This window comes from Ceratotherium simum, chromosome 16, assembly GCF_057802395.1.
Source record: "Ceratotherium simum simum isolate JZ-2026a chromosome 16, ASM5780239v1, whole genome shotgun sequence".
Taxonomy (NCBI): Eukaryota; Metazoa; Chordata; class Mammalia; order Perissodactyla; family Rhinocerotidae; genus Ceratotherium; species Ceratotherium simum.
Window position 1 is genome coordinate 50,001,642 of NC_141915.1, and position 9,640 is coordinate 50,011,281.

Below are 9,640 nucleotides of genomic sequence, written 5' to 3' on the forward strand. Positions count from 1 at the left end.
ATTTTTACACATGAATATTGGGCTTGCAGTGTGGCATCTGATATCCTGAGTGTAGATTTGATCTCTCTGAAAGCAATGGTCATTTCTCCTGCCAATCCCCAAGGGAAGAGATGGGTTCTAAGACAGAAAAGGGAAGCAGTAATTCAGCAAGTTGGCTTTAGGTACCAGTCTGTTGCTGGAACTCATCTGCCCACCATATGAGAGCAAGTCCAGGGCCAGGAAGAAATGCAGTCTGCAATCCTCAGGGATCAAGCCATTTTTGGTAAGAAAATTGTTCTAGCTTCATGTAGTTCTATTACCCTTTTGTTTATCCTCCAGGATTTACTACATTTTCATTAATTATTCAAACTTTCTCTGCTTTGTGTTAGAGAGTATTCAGTTTTGTTCAACAAACCTTTATTGGGCACTGTTTCTGGGGTAGGAACTGTGTTAAGCACCCAGGTATAAAGGTGAATAAAACACAGTCCTGCCTTTAGGGTATTTCCAGTAGGAAAGAAAGATATAAAATATAATTCTGAGATAAAGCAGTAGATGATAGTGGAGTATGTGGAAGGCAAAAAGAAAAGTAAATAAAGGAAGGGTGGTGAGAGCCTGTTCAGAGGCATAGAGATAGGAAATGATAATAGCAGTACACGACAGGTATTAGCATACCTGCTTCATGCATTTAGTCCTCACCCTAACCCTATGAGGTTGATATCTACTATCAATAGCCCCATTATCAATATCCCCATTCAACAAACAAGTAAATTGAGACTCAGAGAAGATAAAAAACAAGCTGAAGTTCATGCACCTATTAAGCAGCAGAGCCAGGATTGGGACCCAGGCAGCCCGGCCTCCGACTTCATACCTTACCTCCATGCCCCTCTGGGATATTCTGATTGGCCAGGCCTGGGTCACGTGCCCATCCTGGAAGTGGATTGAGAGCTAGCTGGTTTCCCACAGAAAAATCACTGTGTTAAAATGAGAAAAAAGGGGTCAGCCTGGTGGCCGACTTAACAGCAGTTAAGTGCCCACGATCCGCTGCAGCGGCCCGAGAGTTCGCAGGTTCAGATCCCAGGCGCGCACTGATGCACCACTTGTTAAGCCATGCTGTGGCGGCATCCCATATAAAGTAGAGGACGTTGGGCACGGATGTTAGCCCAGGGCCAATCTTTCTCAAGAAAAAAGGGGAGGATTGGCATCGGATGTTAGCTCAGGGCTAGTCTTCCTCACAAAAAAATAATAAATAAATAAAATGAGAAAAAGAAAACTGGATATTGGGCAAGCAAAATCAACAGTTGTCCATTGTAGAATCACTTCAGAAATACAGCTTTTCCTTTCTCTTGGATTATTTGTTTAGGACAAATTCTCCTGGGTACGCACCATTACCATAGCTAACTCTGGGTATGGATAGACTGGGAGGGTCCTTGCTAAGCCCATTCTTATCAAAGCTCTGAAAACCAAGTAAAACTATAAGTTACCCTTTGTAAGAGACATTTACATTTATAAGGGAAATCTCCATTTCTAAAGGTATCTCTCTCTCTGTACCAGAAAGAAGGGGGGATGACCTTATCTGTAGAAATTCTTATCAGTGTGGAAGGCGAGGACTTAAATCTGCATACCCTTGTTTACTGTGGTTTCCTGGTAGTCTCCCATAGCTGACTCCCCGCACCCCCAACATCCTCCTTTGTCTTTACCTGAACATGCTATTTATGACGAGATAAATAGCATGAGAACCTCTGCCATTTGTGGAGTTACTCAGTTTCCCTGGGTCACTCCCATGTATACATGCTATTAAACGTTGTTTTATTTTCTCCTGGTAATCTGCCTTTTTAATTATTTGGCCAACCATAAGAACCTTAAAGGAAAGGGTGGAGGGAGGTGGGGGTGGGTATTCTCCCTCTTCCCCAACAACAGATTATATCTCATTGGTCACAACCTAAACAAGTTTAATGAGTTTTGATATCGAATGCCAAGTAGTTTTTCAACAGGATTGCATATTTACATTCTGTTAGCCTAGAATGAACTAATTTCACCACACCCTTATCTGTATTGGATGCTATTACATTTTTTAAACCTAGACAATTCTAATTTTACTAGACTCTGTATTTATATTTGCATAGTTTTCCCTTTCTCTTTTTAGAGCAGAAAATCCAAATAACAGAGTACATAAAAGTTGGTAATATGAACTTCTGAATCAACAGATGAGCCAGTTGGGGCCCCAAAGGTGAGGGGAAGAGCAGGTGTACCCATCATCCCTGCAGTATTAGGCGACAAGAGAGCTGGGTCTGTGCGAAGTGTCAGGAGCAGCAGGTCCAGCCCAGCCTGGGGTTCAAGTTTAAAAGGTACTTCAAATGCAAAGCCTCTTTTGGGTCATTTTAGCAGTGTTATTGCATGAAAGTTAATAAAAAATGTATGTGCGCATACACTAATTAAAAACGGCTAAAAAAACTGTTGAGGAGTTTTGGGGTGTCCTATTGTGTTCCTGTATCTCCATTTTCAAGAGTCTTGAGGAGGGTAATTTCCGACTCTCCGCTAGTAGTGCTGCCAAGTACACACAAGTAGAAAAGCGTAGCAAAGTGTCCCGAAGACACTGACCGGCGCTCTACCCCGTCGGCCCGGGCACCAGCTTTCCTTCCTTCCCGGCGTAGGGCAGCGCGGGGTCCAGACCATAGAGGTGCGGATACCTCCAAACTCCTAGAGAGGAAACGCAGGCTCCCGGGAGACGGACTTCCGCTAGCGGCCCACTTCCGGCCCCGCCCCGCTCCCCAGCTGCGACTGTCTGGGGCTGATGGCGGGAGGCTGTGTCCGTATTTCGGGCCTTTTGGGAAGGGTGCGGGGTGGGCGCGGCCCCAGAAGCCGGGCTCGGGACCGCGGGCGGCGCCTGCTCCACCGGACCCGCACGCCGCGGAGTTGAGGGGCGGGGGGGGAGGCTTCACGGAGGCGCCACCTCGAAGCCACGGCCGGGATCCTTTTCCCGGGAGTGATGCCCCGGGATCGGCCTCTGAATACTCAGAGCTGTGGACTTATTTCCGTTTTGTAACTGCTCGAGGCCGACTGGCTCGCAGAAAATAATGGCGACACCTCAATTTAAAAATACGTAATTTGGGGCCCGTTTTTGTGTATCTGGGAGAACGACCGACTTGCCCGTTTAAAAGCCAATATGACCTCAATAAAAGAAAGAAAGAAAGAAAGAACAGTCAAGTAACTGAAACAAAAAAATGTACCTTAGTATTTGATTGCGGCCAGATAAGGGAGAGCGGAGTTAGGTCAAACGAAGAGAAACTATGGCCCTGGCAGAAGAATGGGGTAAAGGGGGAATACGCAGAGTGCAATTTGAAAAGAGGACAGAAGATACCTGGGTGGAAAGGGTCGGAACGCCCTCCCTGTGGATTAAAATCAAGGTCTCTTACCAAGGAGAAATGGGATTATCGCAATTTTAGGTTACTTGCAGAATACCGGCCTGGGTTCTTTGCCTTGTAGGGCAGCCACTTGCCACAGGCGCTCACTGCCTAAACTTTTTGAACTTGAGTGCCCTCAATTGTATAAATGAGGATAATGTCTGCCATCCTATCCCACTCTGTGTGATTGTACGGTGGTATATGTTCTTTTGTAATAAACGGATTTACCTTCTCTGACACTATTTTATAAGATTGTGTTGGGGAATATTTCATACAAAGAAGCTTTTACCATCCTGTGTTCCTGAGGGGAAAATAAAAGATGGACAAATAAGTGTGGGATTTGGGCTATGGTCTCTTAGCACAGTTAATAATAGAATATTAAATTGTTCTGAGAAGCCCTGCGGTTAAGGGAACTCGCCTAACTTTGTTGAGCCTGGTGTTGCTCAAGCATTTTGACCACAGAAACTTTTGAGTAACACCCTATTAATATCTCGGCTACTTGGTTTTTCCCAGAACACATTTTGGGAAATGCTCACATAAAGAAATCATTCATTCCTTTGGGCACAGACTTGCTCAAAAGGCACTCTCACTTCTCACGAGACATTTCAGAACTACTTTTTGAAAATCATGCGACTGGATTTCAGTAAGGATAGTTTCAGTTTTAACAAACGTTAGAGAAAATGGTATATAATTAATGAAGCACTAACAAGCCATATAATATTTGGAAAGGGAAGTGAGCCCTCCTTGCTGTTCCTCCTGTATACATCATGGACAGTAGATGATGTCTCAATATTGAGCAAATATGATCAATATATAATTATTTATAAAACAATTGAAATATTTGGAAAAAAAATATTAATTATTCCAAGTGGATATTCTACAATTCAGGGCTTCTAATGACAAACGTAGGAAATTTGTTCATGGACTGCTAGAAGGACCTACGGGAGTAAGACATGATTAACATTTTCTCCTATAAATAGAATGTAGCTAAAAACTATTTAAATGTGTTGTATGTTTGTATTAAGTGACATTCACTGGAAACTTGCCCTAACATCATGAAATAAAATTTAGTAAAAGGATTATCTTGAACTTCATTCAAGATCGCTTAGTTACTGAAGTAACAATAGAAGCTCTTACTGAGATAGTTTCACATGCTTGGCACAAACTTCTGTCAAGGAGAGCTTTGAAGTGACTTCCTAGTTTGTTACTAAACTTAGGTTCAAGCAAGACCTGCCTGAGGATGACAGTAACGTTGGAGCGCCCTTGTTCCAGTGTCTGATCACCCATTCTTCAGGGCTGGAAACCTAGTTGCATTAGTTCACATACGTAAGCAGGCTTCAGAAGACACACTAATGCTAACCAAACTCAAAAGGGACTAATGTATAAATCTAGAGTGTGAATTAATTCTTTTCTGGTGAAAAATACAATTGTCAGTCAGCTGGATAATTGTATTTGCCAACAGTGTGTTCCTTCTTGAAGGAAGATCTACATGGGAGTCCAGAGTCTTATACTATGGTAGATTACATTGGAGACACACGGCATGGAACCAGAACAGGGAGAATGATAACCAAGTCTAATGGCATCAGGTGTCTTCACTCTACAGATGTACCTGTCAGTTTGGCTAGATATTCATTTTCATGGGTAAAAAGCGAGGTGAGATAAGTCATTTTGTCTTTGAACATCCCTTTCAGAGATGCTCTCCCCATATTCTTTCTCAAGCTAGCGTACAATGCAGTTGACTTAGTTTAACCTTTTCTCTTTATAGCCCCTATCCAGCTGTGCCTCCCTGAAGGTCACCAAGTTTGGATCTGGGGTGTTCATAGACAGTCTCTTGGGTCCTTTCTATTGATGACTGATTTCATTCTATATATTTGGTCTCTTTCTAAAATTTAAGTATCTATGGGCCCATATAACCCATCCAAGAACCAAGACCTGTATTAATCTATTTAATAATCTCCTTTCCTCTGTGACATTGTACTTGATGTTAAGATTAGCTGCACATAACTTTGTAATGAAATAATACCCTTCAACTCCACAGGACAGATGGTCAAAACCCATTTTGTTCATTGTTGGGATATTATAGCTATCATTATTTTGGTACCTTTTAGGTATTTTCTCCATTTCTAATTATAAATTCCAGTAGTGACTGGCTTTGTGTATATTTTATACGTGCCCCCAACAACAGTTGTCACTTATCTATATTGGTAATAATTTATTATATTTGAAGAGTGGCCCAAAAGAGAAGTCACCAGGAATTTGAAGAACTCGTGGGGTTTGAGCTCAGCAGAACCCATCTGGGACAAGTGAATAATTCAAGGACCCAAGAACCTGGGATCCCCTTGCTCCACCTGAGAAAGAGGGGCCTGGTATAGAGAAGATGGGAAAGGACGACAATTGGGGGCGGAAATGCAGCCAAGAAAATAACGCCAGCCAAGAGATCTTATGTCAGAACTTTAGGAAATTCTCATAACAGGTGATGCCAACAGCCCATGAGATTTTGAGCAGACTCCAAGAGCTGTGTCATGAAAGGCCGAGTCCAGACATTTATACAGAAGAGCAGATACTGGAGCTGCTCACACTGCACCATTCTGCCAAAGGATGCCAGACTCCTGTGGAACATCATCCAGCAAGTACAGAGGGAGCTGTGATTGTGTTAGGAGCTCTGGGGAGATGCAGCATGATGCAGGATAGTGGTGAAAGGCAGGAGGTTTGAGCATGTGGAGAGTTAGGAAGGGAGGGGGTGCAGGGAGCTCGGACCACCAAGCTCGAGCAAGGTGTATAGTCCCAATAATGAGAGGAGAGATGCTAAAATGGTCTCTGCTAGGCCGGACTGAAAGTATTGGTCTCTCTGATCCCTTAAAGCTTGCCCTAAAGCTTACTGCCCTTGGAAGTTAATGAAGATTCTGACTTCATTTTCTTTTTTCTTGTATCCTTGGAGATATTGTGTTTTCTTCTAGAGTTTTCACTACAATTCTATGCTGATTCCTTTACAAGCACAACATTACTACCTGTTTACAGTCTCCCTATGCATGGACAAGAAGTTGTTGCTTCTGGAAAAGACTCATGTGTCATCAAGTATGTGTCCCAAGCCAATGGAAACAAGAATTTCAGGACCCCCAGCTCTATCTAAGCATTACAGATAAGAAGCAAAGACTGCTTTGAGAAGAGTTAAGGTGAGAGACTATCCAGTATGAATACAGAGAACTCCATCCAGGTGGAAAGAGAAGTAAGGAACAATATTCTCTCTAGGGCAGAGGGTTTCCTAGACCCCACTCGTAGCACATACCTTTGTGTCATTGTCGTGCCAGTCTCCCCAAAGTTTTGCCTTCACGTTTCTTTCTCCTTTTGAAAACACTGCTCTAATATACTTGTCTATTTTCTTAGCGGGAAAAAAAAAAAGCTGAAAGCCATATCAGGCCTCCAGCACATCCCCACAGATACTCTTCACTCCAGTCATACCAAATATTTGTAGTTCCCTGAACATGCCATCATCATCTTCGCATACGCTGTTCCTTCTGCCTGGAATTCTCTCCACCTCCAGCCATCCAGCTAACCCCTGTCTAGTCCCACAGGGCACACTCAGTCCTCCGTGATCTGGTCACTGACGACCTCGCCAACCTTCTCTCTCACAATATCTCCCCCATATCCATGTGCCAGCCACCCCACTACACACACTTCTCCAAATGCATCGAGTTCTCCCCACCTCTCTGTCTTTGCTAACAAGGCTCCCTCTGCCTAAAGCCCCCTTTCTCCTCTCTTCAAGCTGTTAATTATCTCTTTAGCTTTCAAGGTTCACTCCAAGCATCATTTCCCTCTAAAGCCTTCCCAAGCTTCCACCACCCAGAGGCAACCATTTCTAGTGTGCAATTTCAATTAATGGGTCCTGAAATTAACTTGGAGCCAGCATTTGTTAATGGATTGGAGTGTGTCACATGTAAGTACATCAAAAGTATTATTTCATAAAAGCTTTGTTTCAATTTTATGTGTACTGGATGACAAGGGAAAATGTATTTCTTGTTGTAAAAAATTTGAAAAATAAGGTATTTGAATATGATAGAGACTGAACCCTTTTTCCATTGGTACAAAGAGGATAGTATCACTTTCAATATGCCACTTTTACAGCTCTTGTCAAGCCACAAAAAGTATTATTGCATAGAATAACTTGCTGGGTAATTAAGCAAAGACCAAGTAATTCTGGTTTGGTTGGGTCCTGTCAGGCAGGCCTTAGGAACAGGCACTCTTGATGGCACCAGCATTGCAATCTCAGCAACTGCCAGCAAAATGGGGGAGGCGCCAGCACCCTAAAGAAGATGAGGACAGGTGACATCCCAGGGAGAAACTGCAGTCCCCACCTCCATTCCTAACCTGGCATGACCTGGAGTCCAGAGCTGCTGGGCACACTTGAAGTTCAGTGTCAGAGAAAGGCAAGCTTGGGTCAAGGCTGCCATCTTCACCCCATCCTCTTGCAAAAGAGGAGAAAGGCAGTGGAGAAAGCCAAAGATGGGGTAAAAGAAGGTCACGGTCAGGGCTGAGCACTCCAGCTTGAGAGTCAGAGAAGCAGCCATTGCACTAATGACCCAAGGTGAACAATTATTAACACCCTTCTGAGTAAGGAAGTGAGAAGGTGAGATAGAGACTGACAAGCTTCCTGTGCCCTGGGAATATAATTAGATCCACAAAGTCCCCAATAGGGAAGTAGTCGTCCAACAACAGCCACCAGGAGGAGAACACAACTGAGAGCAGACAAGAAGGGTGTCCAGAGAGATGGGGACAGGCCCTGCCGCTGTCTGCAGTGTGACCACGGTCAGGCCGCTGACCTGGTCCAAGTCTCAGTCTCTTCCTCAGTGAAATGACAAGGTTGGCCTGGATGACCTCTGAGGTCCCTTTCACTCCTGCACTTCCAGGGAAAATGTCCAGGGATAGCTGAGTCGGAGTGTCAGCAGCTGAGACACAAGTGGAAGACATAGCTAGACATAGAGCAAAGAGCAGGAGTTAGGCCTGGTCCAAACGCTCCCTGCAGTTTACTGGGTGTATGACCTTAGGCAAATTACTTAACTCCTCTGAGCCTCCATTTCCTTATTTGTAAAATCGGATAGTAATAGCATTTTCTTCACAGAATTGTTGTGACGATTAATGTGACACCATACATAAGTCTCTGGCAGAGAACCTAACAACAGTAGGTGCTTAATGAATGCTGAAATTTTAATATTCAGTCTTCCCTCCCAAAGAGCTTAGGGCTCTTGTTGCCAAATTAGTCATCAGTGTCACCAGCCTTTCCTTCTAGCCCTTCTCCACAGGAGGCAGAAGCACAAGGGACAACAGTGCCTTCAAAGGGAGGCCTTGCTGCCATGACTAGGCAACTTCTCAGAGCAGCCCAGAGAAGGCTCCAAATTGACTCTGGGAAGAGCATGCAGAAAGAGATGCTAGTGGGGGTCAGATGGAGACTTTCCTCCCTAGGGGCAAAGGAAGCCAAACGCTGACTGGGAGACCCTGGCTCAGTTTACCTGAACCAGAGGTGAATTGAATTGTGGAAGGCACCTTGACAAGAAGGAAGTGGAGGGAGAGGAGAGGAGGGGAGGGGAGGGAGACTGTGATAGGGCAGTCAGGGAGGTCTGATGAAGACAGCCACATAGTGCAAGTTCACACCCATTTCTTCAGGAAGCCATCGGCTTGAACAGTAAGTAATGTGTTCATGCTATGCAAAATTCTGCTTCTTTAAACGGAATTTAATGATTTAAAATACATGTGCCACATTCTGTTTATGAAAAGCACGTTTGTGCAAACATGTACAGAAAAATCTGTACATATTTTCTTTTCTGAGTGAATATTATATTTCAATAAAAATATATACATACATACGACATATTAATCCTAATGCATTTTCCTTTGATCTCCCTCGCCTTCATTCAGGATTCTCAGTGGATGTTTTCCAGGCCCTTTATCCTTACCCCATAAGAGGCTTTACACTGTTCCCTAATTTTATGATTGAGAATGATGTGAATAGGGAAGGGGATAAGAAAAGGGTCAAATATTTTGGCCAAATGTAATTTTTCTGATAATTAATTTCATAAAACAACCAGCAAAGATTTTTAAAATAATTTCCCAGTCACAGCAGGCCAGAGAGAATTCATTCTCAACAGGTCTGCAGAATGAAAATGAACGATCCTAGTCAGAAACATGGAAATGCAAGAAAGAATGGAAAATATCAGAAAGGACAAAAATATGGGTAATTATTAATGAATATTAAATGTCAACCCAAC